Below are 20583 nucleotides of genomic sequence, written 5' to 3' on the forward strand. Positions count from 1 at the left end.
CCCATAAGCAAAATAGGGTTGATTACTGGTAGAGTACTTTTCTTCAGATTCACTGTACTCCACAAAGTTGTCTCCTCCACTATCATTGATAACAGTTATTTTATGTATTCTAACTATCTATGCGTAAACACAAATAATCAATTTACGTAAATACGTGTTTATATCAATATTCCTACTCTCAATAATGAAGTACTATAAGAGAGTCAGGATTCGTTCCACTCTTAAACCCTCAAGACTTAAATTGAATTCAACTAATCAAACCCAAAAGGAACAATGGTGAGAGTAATGATTTGATGTGAAATTTCTATTCTACCATTCCCAACAATTGAATCTAAACAAGACATAATATAAATATTTGAACTTTATTTGTTTAAACTCAATTCGAAACTACTCATGCAATAATTGAATTAAACTAATAATGATAAATAAGTAAATCTAAGGATTTAAGCTAATAAATAAATGAAAATGAAACTAGATTATGGAGAACTAATTAACTTTATTTATCTAATAGAACAATAAGAACAAGATATGATTGAATGAATAACAACTATTTTATTTATCTAATGAATGATATTCAATGATTTAAATAACTAATCTAAAACAAAGAATGAAACTAATTAATGGAATGAAAACTAAGTAATTAACTAATCTAGATCTAACTATCTTTTTCTAACCCTAAACTCCATTAACATTAGCTTCCTCACCTAACTGCCATTAACAAAGAGTCAAGCTTTTGTTTTTATACTTTCAGATCCAAAAATCGTGCATGGGCTTGGAGCCATATTTTGGGCCGGAAAATCGGGCCCAAAACCCAATTTCTTTAGTCCAAAATGGGCTCTTCAGCTGCAGTTGGCTTCAACAGATATTTCGTCCACTTCTACTCCTCTGATTGGGCCAAGGCTTAGACCATTGGAAAGCTCTTTCCGAGCCGGTCATTTTGACATAAGATACTCCAAATTTTGAGGTCTGAGTCCAAAGATACGCCTTCAGAAGTTCTGTTGACTTGTGCATTGTTTCTGCTTGTGTTGACTTTTCAGCTTTTGACCGGGTTTTACGGAGGCTTTGTCTCCTTGAATCTTGGCCTTTATTCACAGAACTCCTTAGCAACCGACCTTTGCTCCTTTATCTCGCTAAAGTGGCACATTTCTGCACATAATAGACTTTGAAGCCTGAAATACATAAAAACACGTAATCAGTATTAACTCTTAATTATTACTCACATAATTGGTCTAAAAGTATGATTGTTAAGGGGTTAAAATATAGTTTTGGGCTCTTATCAATCATCCTCCCCTCCACTTTTACTATGTTCCATGTCCCTTGATTTTGGTTTCTTCCTGCTAGCATTGTCCGAGCCCTCAGTACTTGACTTTATAACCACCACTTCTCTTGCTTTGATCTCTATTCCTTTCTGATAAGTAACCCTCATTTTCTTACCCTCCCTTACTTCATCTTGCTCATCATACCCTTCCGTCTTCCTATTGTTTCTCTGTTCCGCAGTGTTTAGCTTTGACTCCTCCTTTTTCTCCTGTAAACCATCTTCCCAGTGTCTTCTAATTTTTCTAGCTTCCTTATCATCCACCTTTTTCATATTTTTTTTTATCTCTACCCTTACTTCCTTGTTGATCCCGTGGAAAAATGTCCCTTGCCTTCACCATTTTTCGCTTTTTTTTCGTGCGCTTGGTATGCCTTTAGCTCTAATAACTCAGCTTCATTCAAATCTAGAGGACGCTTAGAAGTTTATTTGTTCCCGCCGAGATATTTTTTTCTTCCGGTGAGATTTCCGACCCAAGCCAATTATTCACGGTGAGCGATTTTGGCGAAGGGGCTATCGCGGACAAAACCAACTTAACTTGGTTGGTTTCTGTCTTTTTGTCCTCACTTCTCTCTCATTTTTTCTCTTTCTCCTTCACCCACATGGCCCACATAACCCACATGGCCCAAAGACAAAAAACGCTCGACTTCTTTGATTCGTGGGCGGGCTTCCACCTCGAGCTCCCCTCCTCTGCCAACCTCATAATTTCCCACAACACTACTCTCTCTCTCTAGTCTCTACTGCTTACAAGCTCCGCTGGTAATTCTCTTGAGCATAGTACAAAATATCGCGATATATCGCGATATATATATCGAGAAATTGAAAGTGGATATATAAATATCACGATATAGGATTGGATATATTCCAGTAATCCAATGCAAATATCCCCGATACTTATCGATATATCGAGATATTTTGACGATATAGTGGATATCACAATATATCACCAAACTTGATCATCGGGTTAATGATAAAATTGAAGGCTTTTGCTAGTCGAGCTAAGATTGTTCAAATTGATATTGAACTAAATTTGAAATTGGAAACAACAAAGCGACCTCATGTCTCGATATATGTGCTGATGTAAGGTCGGCTTTAGAAGGAATTAAGGAATTAATAGATTGCTAGAGCATGGAAGAAACTTGAAGCTTGACTTTTCTTGGCAACCCATTAAAGGAATTTGAAATTTATCCAAATTGATTGAAGATTACTGAAGGTTTTGTATACCTGCTGCACATGTCACAAGAAAGTGCGAGTCGAAGGGGCAATTCAAAAGATGGATGTCGTATCCATTGTGACTCATCAAGAGCATGTAAAGATGTGATCACTGAGGGTGACGGGACTTGGGAGATCAACATATTAATTGTATTTGAGTGGAAGCTGTAATTGGTAGCGATTGTATCATAGGCTTTTTGAGAATCATGCCGGAAAAATGGTGTAGCCGATAATCGGTATCCGGTTTGTTGTGTTAGTCTTTTTCCGGTTTCATTAAAAGAGGTGGTTAACTTATGTTAGTTTGCCATTTGTTGTCTTATTATCGATTACACTTTTAGCTTCTTACAATCTTACCGATACTTAAATAATTACAATAATTCACAAAACACAAAAGAACTTCCAATTATGTGTTTACATAATTATAATTACATTAACCAGGCAACGTTGGAAATTATTTATTAACTAGCAATTTCCCTAGGTTCAGTGAGTTTTTCTTTTACATGCACAAACCCATATTTTAAAATTATCCTTGATATTTGTGGATATTTGTCGATATATCGGGATATTTATTTTAGATACCCCAATGTAAAATATCCCCACATAGAGGGATATATCCACGATACATATCCATAAATCAGAAGTCAATATATTGCTCTATCCCGATATTTTGTACTATGCTCTTGAGAGCCTTTTCTTGAAACTTCTCTTTTTTTTTGGCTAAATCCATCAGAAATCGAGAGATGTATCGCGGCACTCACATCTGGGCCACTCACACACAGAGGTGAGGGTGTATTTCACCAAACAAGTACTGATCCAAAGGTGTGATGGCACACCATACATCTCGCGCACCATAGATTTAGCCTTTTTTTTTTTTTTTTTCCCCTACAAATTGCCTTCTCGTTGCACACACAGCCTTAAACAGTAAACAGAGAGTCTGAGCCCTCTCGGTCTTGAGTCACCCTAGTTTTGTAAAGGGTTCTTAGTTACCCTCAGGTTCAGCTATTGTGTCCAACCTTGCATCCGGTTTAGGCTCTACACAATCTTGTACCCATTCCTCCAGATGTAGCCCATCCAGAACAGCTTCAAACCTTGATTTTTGCATCTTCCAAACACGAGTCTGACTCTTCATGGTGCGAATACATACCCACCAAATTGATATTGATTTTAGCATCTTCCAAATACGACCACCCATTATCAAGCATCGAAAGATTTGAATCAAGGTGCAAACAATCGAATCGTGAGCTCTAATTTTGCAACAATGAAGGTAATTTACGATAAATTTTGAACATTTTATTGAGTCTATATGCACATATAGATAATTTTGCAACTCATCTGATTTTGAAATGTGGAATTCTTGTACTTTTTTTTTTTAAAGTACGAAATCAACGTTTGAAGAAATAGTCTCGGAAATATGATAGACTTTGTTTTGTTTAATAATGCTGCACACTTGTTCATTTGAGTTGCTATCAATGCTGCTTCCCTCTCCTCTTTTTATTCTTTTTGTTGGTGAGTCTGGATACTCTGTAGTATAAGAATTTGAGCTATCGCATATCTAATACGAGTATTTGCTGGGAATGTGGTGGGCATGATGGTAGTGGCAGTGATGGTGCTAATGCTGGTGTTGGATCTGAGGTGTCGTGTGGAAGTAGTGGAGGTAATGAAAGTTGGACACTAGTCATTGGTCTCTCTAGTACAAAACTCATAATAGAAGCAGACCCAACACACCAAGACAGCATATTGGTAGGCAATAAGTTCCTGTCTTTCCTCGCCACCATATTCCAGTTTCATGACGCACGTACTACACTACTTAAAACCTGACGTACTGACCTTTTATCTCTCTTTTTGCACTTTTCTTGAGCTTTCATTGATGTGAAAACTTTGTTGTTTCAACTCTCCTGAATTAGTATATATTTGAGTTGTTGACCGCAGGTTGAATGTCAGTTGTGTGATCAACTTGGACACTCAGCTATTGAGTGCCAATTTATGTGCTCTCCTTGTAAGGAAGCTGCATGTGATGGTATCCGATTGTTGGGCATATCGCAAACAGAAAATAATCCGGGAAGGAAGTACTTGAAGTGCGAAAGATTCGACATGTAGAAGTTATCTGCAATGGTTGGATGAAGCTGTTTGTGAAAAAAATTCTGTGATTGGATCAAGCTCATCAACAAATGAATGCTTTAAGTGTGGTCAAGAAGGCCATTGGATGGTAGAGTGCCCATGGGTAGACTGTCATTGCATTCAAAATGACTGTAAGGGAAGGAGGACTGTAAAAACTACCGAGAATGGATTAAATGTTGGAAAGAAGTACTTGAAATGCAAGAGCTGCAAGGGATTTGAATGGCTTGAAGATGCACTGAAGATGGAGTCAAGACAGAAGAAAACCACTTTGACTGCGGAACCCATCGTTACCCTAAAAATGACTCTGTGTTTAATTTTCAAAACTCAATATAAATGGATGCACATGTACTCAAAATTGTATGTAAGGCTAGTTCATTGTATGTAAGACTAGTTCTTCCGTGTACTCTATTTGAAACTCAAGTCGGTTTACTCCCTTGTCCTTTTTCCTTAGTTAAATTAATTGAGGAAATTAATTTCCTTAAGTTTGTCAGAAATTTTCCTTGTAAACTAAGGAAACTCGAGTATGTTAGAAAATTTCCATCAATTTTGAGCAACTCTAGTCAGTTTACTCCAATTTGTTGTGGTTTTGGACTTTTGGCTTGTGTTGGATTATTTTGGCCTGTTCAATTACATACCCTTCTATCGAGTAGACTATGAGCGAGGCAATCTAAGAAGGAAAAGATGGAATTGGAGAAGTATGCCATCGAGCTCCAAGTGCAAAACGAGTCGAGCCGAAGTTGAGCTCGAGCTATTAGTAAGATCGACGAAGTCGAGCTTCGGCTTCAATGTTAAGCTCGAAGTCTAATTTGAGTCAAGCTTCTTCATTTGTGAGTCGAGCTTCAGTATAGTAAAACTCGACTCGGGTAGCTCGATGACCAGCCCTATGAATATTCTTTGTTCATACCACAATTGGACTATGAACAATGATTGTTCATAGTCATGAGCTATGAACATTCTTTGTTCATATTCCAAATGGACTATAAACAGTGATTGTTCTTAGTTCGGTAAGCTATGAACACTCATTGTTCATAGCTCATAGCTATGAACAACGAGTGTTCATAGTCCATACTGTACGTACTATGAACAATCAATGTTCATAGTCATGAACTATCGCCATACTAGGCAATAATTCGTAAAATATCGATATCGGTTTGCTAAAAAACCGGCATATATCGTCATATTTCGCGACAGTGCAGGACTATAACATAATTTATGTCATACGTCAAAGTTATGTCACTCCCTGTGACATAATACATTGACTTTTCATATTCGGAACTATATTGCATGCCGAACAGACACATTGGTACGTGTATGGCACCAATAGTGTCATACCCCAAACTCCAATCTCACATTTGGCTCTGTTCGACTCTTTAGCGCGGAACAGAAGAATTTCAACATATGTGATCCACACTGGCAACAGTTTGTACGGTAGTTAAATGGAAGAGTAACATGTATGATGTATCTGATCAAAACGGTGAGTGGTTCAAACAATTATACCTAGGCTATATGATCCCTGACAATTAATCTGTAACCAAATTTGTTTATCCTCTTTTGTTTGTATTTCGAACTTTTTAATCTTCATTTACTGGACTAAGATCAAGTGCAAACTTTTGGACACTTCGAATGAAATATCAGCAGAGCACAACAATTTTGTTCTCCGTTCGGCTCCATAGTACCAAACAGTACGTATAATTTCCACATATGTCAGAAGCAGTGTCATACTCCACTGACATATCTCTGCCCAACAACAATTACAAGAAAAATTAGTTGCATCCGCTTTATAACCTCCTCTAATAACTTACGCAGTTTAACAACATTAAGGATCTTGAATGAACAAAAAGAGAAGCAATCCCAAAAAAGAAAAGATAGCCAGGCACTCATCTCAAGTCATTTTGTTCCGTTTTCAATGCACCAACAAAGGCGTTTTTATATTATCCTAAACCGAAAAGAGAAAAATTCACTTCATTTCTGAGCTTTGATCTTGATTTTCAAATAATCATGGTGAGAAATTCGGAAATCAAGGATCTCCAATGCGCTTTCCCTCTGGGTGATGGTAATCAGATTGAAGAAAATACGAGATGGAAGCGGAGAAATAATGAAACAGCGATCAGGCGCGCTCTTCTGGAAACCAGGGTGAAAAGAGAGAATGCAACGGAAGATGACAAAATCTCGGTGGTGGACTATGGAAAGGATGAGCGGAATTTTAAAAGCTTGGCTTTCACAGGTAAAATAGGATCTTTTCAAGAAACAAAGGTAAAAATGGTTACTGTCATCGATCTTCTCACAAGTGATGAGGAGAGTAATAGTGAGACGGAGGAGGACAAAGCGAATGCAAAAAAGGCTAAAGGGAAGGTAGTGGTGGATGATCCTGATACCTTGATGAATCAAGAGGGGGAGTCTGAGGAGGACGAACCATGGGAGGACTGCGAATCTGATACGTACCAGTGCACTGAGGATTTACCCCAAGCCAAGATTCTCGAAAAGCTAGGAGAAGGTAGCCGGAGAGTGAAAAGTGGGGGGACTTTTACTATACTCATTACTAGTTTTGGCTCTTGAGTTCTTGACTCAAGCTCAAAGCCATATTCCTTCTGAACAAAGTACATGGCTGTCCACCTAAGCAAAAAACTGGCCATTAGATTAATTGATCCGACACGCTATTTAGAGTACGAAAGTGAGTAAACTGTGGTGAGTAAACCGATCCCTTCCCTATATCTATATTTCTTTGGCCGTTTGAGAGTCAATTGACTGTGAATTTGTTCTTTACTTAAATAGTTCAATTTGTTATTTCGGTATATTATAGGACATCTGATATATTTGACAATGTAACTAAAGACAATCTAGTGTTCTTAATTGTATTTTATTGTTTTTCACATATATATACTGATGTTCTGAGGCATCCAGCTCCATTGCCTAATTCCACAATTGTCAAGGAAACACAAGCAGGTGCAACGACAGTGTGAGGGGCATCAGATTTTCAGCAAGAAGGACCCTCGGTTGTGAGAAGTTTGTGAATGGACGTGGCCTTTAATGTTAGGTGCGAAGAGGAACAAAGTTGATGGGAAGTGTTTGTGTTGGTACTGATGCAATGCTAACGGGTGCACGATCTAACTTGATTACACTGATCTAAATGAAGGAAATTGTGCCAGCAAACAATCTCATCTAAAGTACTTCCCACATGGTCTACATATAAGTTACTAGGTCAGTAGATCATTTGGTGCTTGCTGTAGCACATCATTCTATAATTTTGATTGTAATGATTACATGTCCAATTACATACTCCCTATTTTCTGCATATGTCAGTTAACTAGAACCACTTACCACGTCCTAACCTAACACGCGCCCAAAATGCCAATCCTTTTGACACACACTCTCTTCCTAGTTGAAATCGTACATATGAATTCTCTACTCTTAGCATAGTTTAGTTTGTAATATGTTGGTGATGGCAAAATAGATGCTCATGAGACTAGTCAAAATTGAGTGACCATTTCTTTAGATTAAATCGAAGTCATAAAGCGACCAAGCAAGAGTTAGGCATAAGAGGATCACAGGCATTATCTTAAGTTATGCGCACATACATGCATTCCTTCAAAATTATACATACATGCCAAAATTCAATTGATAAATTAATTTCGAGAAGTAATGTCGGTATAATTCGAGGAGTTCGAGATCCTGCACAAAAATTATATGCTAGGTTTTCGGTTTAGGGCCTATTTACAGTTTATAGCAGTATAACATATAGTCATCAAAATATCTATATTGTACCCTGATGCCTATTTTTTTTTTCGATAATCTAGGAAATAATATCTGCAGCGAGTGAAATGTTCCATCGCTCTCCTGAACAAAGTAAGTAACAATTTCAACAGAAATCCCCCCCCCTCAAATCAAATCCATGCAATCACTCAAATTTCCCCCGGTCTCGACCACGCCAAAGAAATTTTCATTTCCTCTTCTCATAATCCCTCTATGAAACTTCTCCAACACTCCTCCTGCTGCAGAAAGTTAGAAACCGTCCCTCACTTTTTCGATAAACACAAAACCTCCCTCACACTCTACCGAGCACCACGTCCGCCACCACCAGCGTCTTAGAACCCACCATCTCCACCGTCTAAAGTAACGTTGTTTTGGTAACATGTTTTCTTCTTATATCTTACATATTTTTACCGAAACTTGTATGCGAAATTCACGTATTGCCTATTAACTGTTAAATACAAATAAAAAACGTTTCACAAGCATGCACTAAGCTGGAATTGATGGTACAATTGATAAAATTTTCAAGGTTTTTTGTGATTTGGCCACTAGGGTATGTGTTCAAATTATTAGTAGTTTTGTTGTTGTGATAATGTCTCGGGTATTTCCCCTACTATGAAATTGAGAAAAGAGTCACTAGCGTCAAGAATTAAAGTATTTATGGAGTCACTAACTTATGTCTGATTCATGAAGTAATATATCATATTCTTTTCGCACCATCACTTCATTCAAAAAACCAACATTTTAAATAATAAAGTAGCATACTTAGTAAACTCAAATGGACACATGGCAAAGTTATATAAGCTCCGATCACTTCACGGTTTAAATTAATGCAGTGATCCTCTTTAGAAAGACTGACTTATCTAAAATGGAGTGTTGCAACAATGAAATTTATTTAATAGCTTTTCAATCGCGGCTTCCCGTTTGGAAAAGACTTCCAATCATCCTTCTGACACACATCGCTAATCTGAAAGAGGAGTTTTTGGGATACCTCCTTACATGCAGTGGTTGTGGTTGAGAGCGTGATTTGGTTGCACTTGTTGAGAACTCACCTTCGTTACCTCCACACATGTCTATAGTTCATGTTATCTCTTACAAACATTCAATATATGAGAACGATGATTTTTGCTGCATATTGTTTTATACATTGTAGAGTGTAGACATATGTTTTTCTCGAAAAAGGGTTTACATTTATTGTCATCTGTGTATATATTATCTTAGTTTGATTCTACTTACTAATCTATTGCTTTATTTTAGTATATCCGCATCGAGATGGGGACGGTGAGAGGGCAACAAATAATCAATACTTGTATATGCAGAGTCGCCACATATCTTCTTTACTAATGCATGGAGCGGTAATTTTTTGGTATTTATTACTCCGGTTTCAGTTTGCTTATTTGACTTCACAACCAATAACAAGTGTAAGTGGTGAACAGGAGCGTCCGATTGTGCGGATTCATGAGCACAACCGAAAATTGAAAGAATGGAAGTTGAGTCGTAGCCAGAAGAAGCTTATCTCTGCAATGGGTTTCAAACACATCAGGAAAATTGGACATTTCCAAGCTGATAGAGACCTGATTTCTGCTCTGGTTGACCGTTGGAGACCAGAAACAAATACTTTCCACTTCCCGTCATTTGAAATGACAATTACACTTCAGGATGTGGCCCACATATTGGGCTTGAATGCCTTTGGGGAAGCAATCGTCGACACCTCAGAATTGACTGCCGAACAAGCTTGTTTAAAATATTTGGGAGTATCTCCTCCAGAAGATAAAATCAGAGGGAAATCCGTTCGTGTCTCCTGGTTGAGAGATACATTTAAGGGCACTAGAATTGTTGTTGACGAGGAAAAACGCACAATAGCATATGTGTTGTACCTCATTGGGAGCACAATATTTTCAGAAGGTGGCAATTGTGGCACACCAAGTACCTAAAATTCCTAGCTAATACAGAGGTGTGTGCTACCTATGCTTGGGCTGCTGCTGTTCTTGCATATCTATTTAAAGCGCTCAGTCGAGTGTCACTTTGCCGTAAATCCACAACAAAGAAAAGGAACAAGCTAGAAAAGGAATCTAATTTTGTGCAGAATATTTGTGGTTCGTCTACGTTGTTGTTGGTATGTCTAGCCCGTTTATACTTGATGATTTTTGATTCTGTATATCTTATTGCTTTTTTATTAACTTTTGAAAACTTGCTTGTAGGCATGGTTCTATGAAAGGTTCCGCATGCACCCATCAAAAAACAGAACCTAAAATTGTGTTCCCCGCCGCTGGATGGAAAAATCCCAAATTCCGGCCTTGTACAAAACAAGTGTATAAGGTCCTAAGCAAAGAGTTGGATTCACTTGGTGAAGATCAGGTTAGTATAAAATTAGTACCCACAACTCATCAAACTGTACCAAACTATTGTCTACTTTCTTACTAGTATTGATTCTATTCTATTAGGTTATCTGGCAGCCGTGGGATAAATGGGTACATGCTCCTCATTTTGCCTCTCGCCATTCTCGCGTGCTGCCTGTCTCTACATGGATGATCCATTTCGATTCCGTAGAGAGGTATATGCCTGATCGATGTATGCGTCAATTTGGGCTTGACCAACACATACCAGAGCAGCCACTCAGGTGGGATCCTAAAGCAAATAGTTCTTTTTTGGAAAGATGTATTACGGAGTGGAATGTTTGGTGGAAGGGTGGTTGTGAAGTAGAAGTCAACTTTCCTTCTGCTTCAAATGAAGCTTATCTAGATTGGTATCAGGAGCATTGTATGAGTCGCACTCAACCATTTTCCTTAAGGGAGTTGTTCCTCATGAATCAGTGCACCAAAGAGGTAAATTTGCAATGAATTGTTTATTTTGTTTTACCACTTTTTTTTTTAATTTGTTGACTGTAATTATCCCCTCCATTTAGTTTAGACTTCAAAGTAATTATTGTAAGCGTAACCTACTGATGCCTTTTTGTTGGAAAGCTAAAAAGGTGGCTATTATTTATTCTTTTTACTGAATTTCTGACGGCATAGGTTCTCATAAGCTCAATATGTTATTTTTGATGAAGTAATGTAATAAAAACATGTCGTTATCTATGTTTTCGTGGAATTGCTTGTATTTAATTCAGTGGAAGGAATTTATTCTAATCGGAACGTACAATTGTATTTAATAAGAAGTACACAAGATATTACTTTAGCCACCACCAATCTGCTGCCTTCCCAATTCCCATAGCAAGATCCTCCCATTAGATTAAGTATTTATTGACAACTGACTTTGAAAACATAGATGAGGTTTTTTTAGTTTATATATCTTCAACGTTGTTTTCATTATCTGCTTATTGTTAGCGTTGGATTTGTTGTAGAAGGTGCGCCGTTATGACTATCAAGAGTTGGTTGAACCATTACTGAAAACAATTCCTGATGAAGAAATCCCACAAGAGTTACAAACCATTTGCGCAAGGTGAGATATTGAAAAATGGTCAACTAGTTGAAATGGGCGGTGGCAATGGTTTGAGTAATAATCACAATGAATTTGAACAAGAAGATCCATTTCAGGCATTAACATATTCAAGTGCAGATAGTGGCAGTGACTTGGAAGAATCGGCAAAAAGACAATATCATGGAAGCTCAACCGATATTTTGAAGATATTTCACCATCTATTGTGGACTCGGGAAGGCAAACCATGACTTCAGGTAATGGGGTCCAACTATAAATTTGATTCATTGTTGGTGGTGTATGATAGTTTGTTCAGCAGTATAAGTTTTCTAGATTGACATGATTTATATTGTCATTGTAGTTAAATCTTGGTCGGTACGTATACTTTGAAGAGAAAAATGGATGGAGTGGTATTGTTAAAACTCATTATTCTAACATGCCTTTTTCCTTATTGTTATGCAGGAAGTTGGTCCAGTTCGAGAGCTATGCATTTTTCTCCTTTAGCTGATAATATTGTCGTTATCAGAATGTAACCTAGTCCTGCCTGAATATGGTAGGTGCATGCCGACAACCAATAAATGTTGGAGTTGCTCACCTTTTTTTACCGTTATATGAATTAAATTTTATTGGTGTAGATAATATTAGTGGAGGCTGTGCAAGTGGCATAGAAGAAGTCGAGGAGGAGGTGATCGAAGGTAAATTAGTCAAGGATGACTATGTTTTGACGTAAATGGGTTACTTGTAACGCACGTTTCTCTCCATTGGTTTTGCAGGTACTTGTGGTAGCCCGGATGCAAACATGTTGAAGTCGGTGTTTGAAGGAACGGAGATGTCGGACATCCGCGGCAGTAAACGGGTTTTATTGCAACTATTTGGGTACATCTATGTTAATGCAATTATAAAGAAAAAAATTATACACAATGGTATTGCTATGCTATATATCTATTAAATTAGGAAAATACTCGTGAATTGTACTAAATACTTGTAAATTAATAATATTTGTGCTAAATACTTGTAATTGGTATATAATGCTAATTGTGGTGGGTAGTTTATTTTAGAATCGAAATGGAACACGATTCTTTTGAGGGAGCAAACCACCAAAGGTAGTGCGAACCATATCTAATAACCTTACGTTGTCCTTGAGACGTGTATGTGATGGTAACCGATGTACTAGTACCGCTTTTGTGATATGCAACCTGGACCTACATAGTACTATTAGGTCTTACAATCAACTCAACAATGTCTAAATTTAACATCCACGCAATGTTAGCATTTAATATATGTTGTGTAGGTCTTGATTGGTTATGCAGGTAGTCGCTCCGCCCGGATGTAAACATGTTGAACTTGGTGCACTAAGATAGTGCTAAGAGGGACATACATGAAGGTAGCAAGTTTCATTTATGTTATTTGGTTTATATCTCAATAATATTACACCCTCACATCCGTGCTTTCTTTCGGGGCAGCATGTTGACATTAATGTTGTTCGTGAGATACATGAATGGGTTTGTTTGTAAAATTTGAAGTACTTTAATTTGTATATTTGACATAAGTCCTTAATCTTCATGTACTTTGGTCATCAAAAATCATCCACTGAAACAATGTACTTTGGTGAAAACATGAGGATTAGGAGGCAACTCTGTGACGGCACAATATTCTTAAAAAAGGTTGAAAAATAGAGAGGGAACAAAGAGAATACTTTTTCTTGCGTATTAAATGTGAACTTCCCATGTATACACCAACTTAAGTTTTCTTGTATTCTTACGGGGTATGACCATGCTATGCGAAAGAGCCAACGAGGGGTAGCTCGCTAGCATTTCTCTATTATTATATTATATTAACTAATTTGCCATAGTAATTTTATTGTGCGTAATTTCAAATATTTGACTTATAAATTTGTTCCGTATGTGCATTAAATAACGAATTTATGTGTAGACAACAATAATGGAGGTGGTGCGAGGGTGAATGTGATCAAGGATAAAGGTAAAGGGGTTACCTTTGCTGTCATTGCATTATTGCACTTGTGCTCAATACTGATATTTGTCGTTAAATAATGCCGGAACTATAATGGAACATCGTATATTCCTAGGGCGGACTCTATCACCAAAAAGTAGTTAAGAAATGTTGCATCAAATAACTTTTGCCGCCCTTCATACGAGGTGATGGTTAAAGATATATTATTAGCACCATTTTCTTTGATGTGCAACCATTCCGTTAGACATTGTGCTAAATTAATAATTAATAATATAGACAAGATTGTTCAAATTTTTATTAAAGGCGCATTGAATCACATATACGTTGTGAAATCATAGTCATAGCATTTAATATATATGATTTGTGTGCTTATAGATGTTCCCGTGAAGAAATGGTTTATAGAAGGCCAAGCAGCTCGAAACTGTCATGTTAAGCCTCCCGTCTTTGAGACAACGGTCGGGCTTTGTAATCAAAGTCAAAATTCACCTTGTTGTACTCCACAAACTCTAGCTCCTTTTGTGGCTCAGGTTCACAGCAGACTCGATTGTGTTATAGGTAAGTCGACTATATATTGATCACGTTTATCTTATCATTCAACTTTTCATGTGTCGTATTGTCATGTAAAGTAATTTTTCATGTGTGTGTTTTATTTTGTTCATTCATATTTAGATGGCCCAATGAACAAGAAACCAAAGAAAGACCGCAGAGAGAGAAACAATTATCGGTTAAAGTAGCTCTCCCCAACAAGATTTGCCTTCGCCGACGAAGCTGGTCATGTTTTCGATGATGGCGTTGCTCTCCGTAATTTTTGGTCTAAAAACCCTATATAAATCATCCTAAATGACAAGTTATCTTTAGTACTAACTACTTAGGGCTATTATATGCTACATCAAACTTCCCGGCATCCATATTGGTAGATTTCCGACGACGGTATTCCAAATCCATGCAGAATTGATTATGCCCGACAACAACATCACCGCTGAAAGTACCGCCGTTTTGGACGCATTTTACGATCGGAAACAAGTTAGAAAAGCAGGGGTAAATGGAGCTTATGAGGGAACACAATCAGGTGAACTATATTGAAACACAATTAGGTTATGAGGGTTTTTAACCCTTTTTGTCAATTTATGATTTTTTCTGTTTCTCCTGCGGTAAGAATTGACACTACCAAAGTTGAAGTGCTTGTAGAATTGTATGCATTCATCTGTTACTCTAGCATACAGACTTTGAAAACTCTTTAATCTACCATACCAAGCTGCCTTTATGGTTTGGTCGGGTAGTTTGGTTTGATTGGTTTCAGACGCTTTTTCTGTTTTAATATTTTTTTCAAGTAGATCGATCAAAGGCCTAACATACATCGCTTCTATAGTCGAAAGTTGATATGCAATTGTTCGTGAGATTTATCATGGGCGTTGGTATGTACCGTGATCTGAAGCTTAAGAACAACTTATCGCAGCAAAGAACTACTATCTCCAATGCAAGAGCCATCTAATGTGGACAAACAAGTACGACCGACCGTCAATGCAGAAACAAGATACTATACGAGTGAACGGCTGACCACTAAGAGGCGTAATTGCAAAAAACGAGACCCATGCTGTGTGGAAGATGCACAAAAGAGCAGGCCCAAATGTCGAGTAACCAGGTGGAACAAGAATATGCAAGGCACATTTGAAGTAGGAATCATGGTCCGGCTTAAACCCCACGCACCATAGATTTACCATTAATTAATGATTAATATTCTAATTAAAGAGCATGTCTTCGGTCATGAGATGTGAGTGGCCCGGATGACATACACCCCAGCAAGACCATAGATTTACCCATAAATTTTACTCACTAGTGTAGTAGTAAACTAGTAATGTATGGGTGCAATACTTTAAGTAGGTGTAATTATTTAAGTTAGCAATTGCATTTAATTAGGGGTAACCGGGCTTACGTTATTGCTATTTATATCCCTAATCAATTCCATATCATAGTTTACAAAATAATATATGGGATCAAAGGTGCCCGAATTAAGAAAAGCCCTACCAAGTTGAGATTTTAAAGTCGTACTTTCCCATAATCGGATTTTGTTCTATTGCTTGATCCCAAACCTTGTTGGTAGTTATGATATTCTGTTCATCATAACTCCATTCAAAACCCTTTGTCAGATAGTTACACTAGCAATATTTGCGGTTATCCATCGTAATTAAGGTCTTCATTTGCTAAGTTACATGACTAATAGTCAAGCTTCCATCCTTTTCACGCTCTTTTGGTATTGGAAGAAATCTATTCTCATTCTTATCACCTAGAAGTAGCTTGCTATGGAATGTATCGATAAGAACACTCTCCATCTCATTTGTCCATTGCATTGCCATATCTAATTAATAAGCATACAAGTCGAGTTAAGTGAATCAATATATTCGAATGAAAAATAAATTGGCTTTTGAAATCAAATAGTATATAATCAAGAGCAGCCTATAATCAATTTTCATAGTCCAATTGTGGTATGAACAAAGAATATTCATAGCTCATGACTATGAACATTGATTGTTCTTAGTACGTACAATATGAACTATGAACACTCATTGTTCATAGAACACTCATTGTTCATAGCTATGAACAATGAGTGTTCATAGTTACCGAACTGTGAACAATCACTGTTCGTAGTTAACTTCCGGTATGTTTCTGTTCAAACTCCCTTTCTCCCCACGCATTACAATCAAGAATTCGTTTCTTAATCTCATTACTGTCATTAGAACTAATCAGGCAAGTCCTCATCCTATGAGGTGGAACCAGCAGGTATATTCACAATAATTTTAGCCTAATTTTAGATCTTCCGAACTCCTAGGATTAAATCAAGAATCAAAAAAATTCCGTGTTAATTTTCTTCCATTAACCAACGCAGATTTCCCACCACCCTCTAACACTTGATATTTTGCAAAATTTCCTTCCCCGAAATCACCGGAATTTTCCTCTCTTTCTCTAGTCTCCACCACGTCACCAAACTTCTAACACAAAATTGTCTCACTCCAACTATACAAACCCTCAGTCCTTCCCACCAACCACCACCCACTGCCTAGCATCCGCTTCGAACTAAAACACCACTACCTAAAAACGTTTTCCGTAAAGTGCTTTCATCCGGAACTAGAAGCGAAAAAAGCGTTAGTTTGTAGAGCTTTATTATTTAATTAAGTAATATATCATGAGTCCATATATCATTATGGAAATAATTTTATTTTAGAGCATTTTGTACTGACTTTATAGAGCTTTAGTAGAGGTAGGGTGGTTGATTGGTACCTCATAGAGTTTATAAAACTTTTATTTTAGGTTTCATATGGCTCGGACAAATCAAGTGGAAATGGTCCGAACTGTTAGGTTAATGGTAGAGACAAGGAGATAGATTTTTTACTCTAAAGAGACTCTCTCAGATTTCATTCACTCTCAATAATCCCCTTATATATCGGGTACAACTTACTTATAGATTTTACATTATAACCGGTCATACTTACATCTTATGTCACTTCTTACAACATACATCCGCAGACTACTCAAAACCTTCGTTCATATGAACATCCTTCGTTCATATGAACATATGAACCTTAGTTCAAAACCTTCGTTCATAGAGCGAGCGGTACCATTTTAAGATATGACAACTTAAGTTACATATCTCTAACACTAACAATACATTAGTTAACATGAACTTTCAAGAAAGAAATCAACGATCATGCGTAAATATGCAGTCTTTGTAACGAGGTCTTTGATTCTTGAGGAATCAAAATATCGGACAAAGGCAAAGCAAGAGAGGCCCGAAAGGGGGCAGGAGGCATCTGCGGACTCCTCCCCAAATGCAGCAATGATCAAGTTAAGATGAAGAATTAGCTGCTTGGGCCATGGTAAGTCGGTGGATGTCGCCACAAGTGTTCGGATCGCCACGTTGTTCTTTTGGGACTGTTCTAAGTTGAAGGTTTGTTGTGGTTGTTGGTTGGTGGCCTTTGTCCGTTTTCCACTCTTAGTTAATTTATTCTCACAAGGTGCTATTGCCCTCCTCTTTGGAGGTTTGAACAAAATCATTATCACTACTATTCTCATCATCGCCCTTCTTTTTAGCACAAGGCCCGTGATCCTTTAATTAACTACAAATATGAAGGTACATATAAATTTACCAAGACACTATATCAGCTTCCAAAAAAACATTTAAGGGATGGGCCGGAGTACAAGAGTACATAATTAATTACCAATGGTTGTCGATCTTCTACAGAACATTTTCTTCTTTTCGCACGACGTTCTAGTAATTCTCGCAAGTTTTGAATCAAGGGAAAATTTTATTCATCTTGCATTTTTGTAATGCAAATAATAAAATACATTCAATAACACATAAAATCACCACATTTTCTTCATCATCCAGGACCAAATTTATTCCTGTTTTAGTAGGCACCTTCCTCACTTCCTTAGCAGGCACCCGATTTAAATTCTACCAAAGACAGAGCACAAAACATTAGGTTTACTCATAACTACATTGTGGCAATATGAAGACACAACGCTGTAAATTACACATTACCACGGTTCGTTTCCACATGACCACTTCCAAGATATTATGAGATTGCTCTCTAAGAACAACTTTGCGGCCGGTTTATGACCGCATTCACGAGATCACGGATGACAAGCTTTGTCACTCTTGAAATTCTCAATATCAATAAAAAGTGCAACATAAAAAAAATTAACCTCATTCTCGCTTCTTACGTTCAAAGAAAATGTCCAAGCTTCTTATCATCGGGTTCTTGTTTGTAACAAACCATGAAATTCAGCACCAATTTAGCAATAAAAATATGAGAACAACCATCCATCAAATATTCAAATCCAAAGTAGCAAGACTTATAAACCTTTAGCGCCTTTTACGTAGACTCCCTCGCTTGCACCATCGGAGGAATATGTAACTTACCCGGCCGCGGTCGGTTTAGGTGGGGTTGTTTAATTTGGTCTCCCAAGTTCTCCCGGTGGTTTTCTGTGGAAACCCACCTAACTTCAAAAAGGGGAATATCTCCCCATCCACCCGGTGGACATTCAAAGTGGGCACATGAAGGAAAACCCAACACTTTCGAATGCTAGTGTTGGATTTTCCGTTGAACTTGAAAGTGCTTCTCCATATCGTATGTAGAGCCTCAACACCACCACTAATGCCTTCAAACGTCCGATACCCCAAGGGAATTTGTCAAACTTCTTCAAATCACCGCAATATCAATATGTTTGACATCAACGCCCTTTGAACCGCTTTTGGCAAGAGGAAAGCCCCGCGAGAAACAAAGCGGTTAAGTCGGTGGATGTCGCCACGGATGTTTGGATCACTACGTCATTTAAACTCTCTTAGCTTTTTTCCTTTCGCGCAAACTCGGTCAACATAACGCCCCAAGCGAGTCGAGTCGAGCATCTTCCCTCCATTTGAAAATACCTTTAGGCGAAAAATCGGAAGGGTTAAACCGTCCATTTTGTAAAACCCGAGGTGGTGGCTCGTGGATAGGCCGGTAAGGAGGGGCCACATCGGAAGGATTGAAAGTCAAATATCGAATTTCCTATGTTGAAAGTCGTTGGCAAAATCTTCTTTTCCAAAACCTCAACAATCAAATTTGGGTGGGTAACCAAATGAGTTGAAAGCCAACTTTTCAACCAACATTTCCAAATGAAAATTGAAGCAAATTTGTTTTCCACATTCGACAAAGATGAAACCAAACATTTCAAAAGTCTCCATTTGTTTTCTCCGCGATATGAATTAGGTTGATGTGGAAGGCGGTGAGAAAACTCATTTGGTTACCCACCCAAATTTGATTGTTGAGGTTTTGGAAAAGAAGATTTTGCCAATGACTTTCAACATAGGAAACGTGATATTTGACTTTCAATCCTTCCGATGTGGCCCTCCCACCTTTCTATCCATAGAGCCACCACCTCGGTTTTACAAAATGGACATGTTTTGACCTTTCCGATTTTCGTCTATTTTTAGCATAAAATGTCCAAAGAAAGAACTTTCTTATCATCGGGGTTCTTGTGCTATTATCCTATTTATTGTTGGTCGCTCTTTTATTGTTTGTTGGTACAATTACCAGTTCGTGGGTTGGTGTTTGAATGGTTATACTTACCAATATAGCCTTATTAGGACTTCTGGCAATGTTCAGTATCAACAAGATAGAATTCTTAAATATAAGGATAAAAATTACAACAGTATAATATAAGATAAATGTGAGTTAGTTGCACATAGAATAGACCTTATACTACATTGTCTCGGGTAAACTACATTGTCTCACAAGAAAACTACATTATCGCGAAAAAAAAATAAATATTTGATCTGCATATACAATTGGTTTTGAGTTTTTCCCAAATTATGCGGAGATAGTATCACGCCCTAGTTCTTCAAGTGTAGCATTCCTTCACCAGTAGTACAAATCATTAATGAAAATAGCTTGCTTTGCTTTCAACCGGAAGTCAACGGCTATGAAGCGGTAGGCGATAAAAAATAGCTCAAAAAGCAAATTTTTACACTACATTGTCACATCCTAACAATCTGATTGTCTCACTTAAAATTTACTCACCCCTCAAAAAAATGTAACACTAAGTAATGTTTACTCTTAAATACAAGGATCCATAACTATAATCGAGTGAAGTAGCTTAACGATTTTGCGAATGGGGGCTATGCGGACAAAACCAATTTGGTTGGTTTATGTCTGTCTGTCCTCACTTCTCTCTCATTTTTTCTCTTTCTCCTTCACCCATCTCTCCCTCTCTCCTGCATCTTGACTCTCTCTCTCTCCCCACGGCTCCACTTCACTCCCCAACGCCAC

Source organism: Coptis chinensis, unplaced genomic scaffold, assembly GCF_015680905.1.
Source record: "Coptis chinensis isolate HL-2020 unplaced genomic scaffold, ASM1568090v1 utg167_pilon_pilon, whole genome shotgun sequence".
NCBI classification, from domain to species: domain Eukaryota; kingdom Viridiplantae; phylum Streptophyta; class Magnoliopsida; order Ranunculales; family Ranunculaceae; genus Coptis; species Coptis chinensis.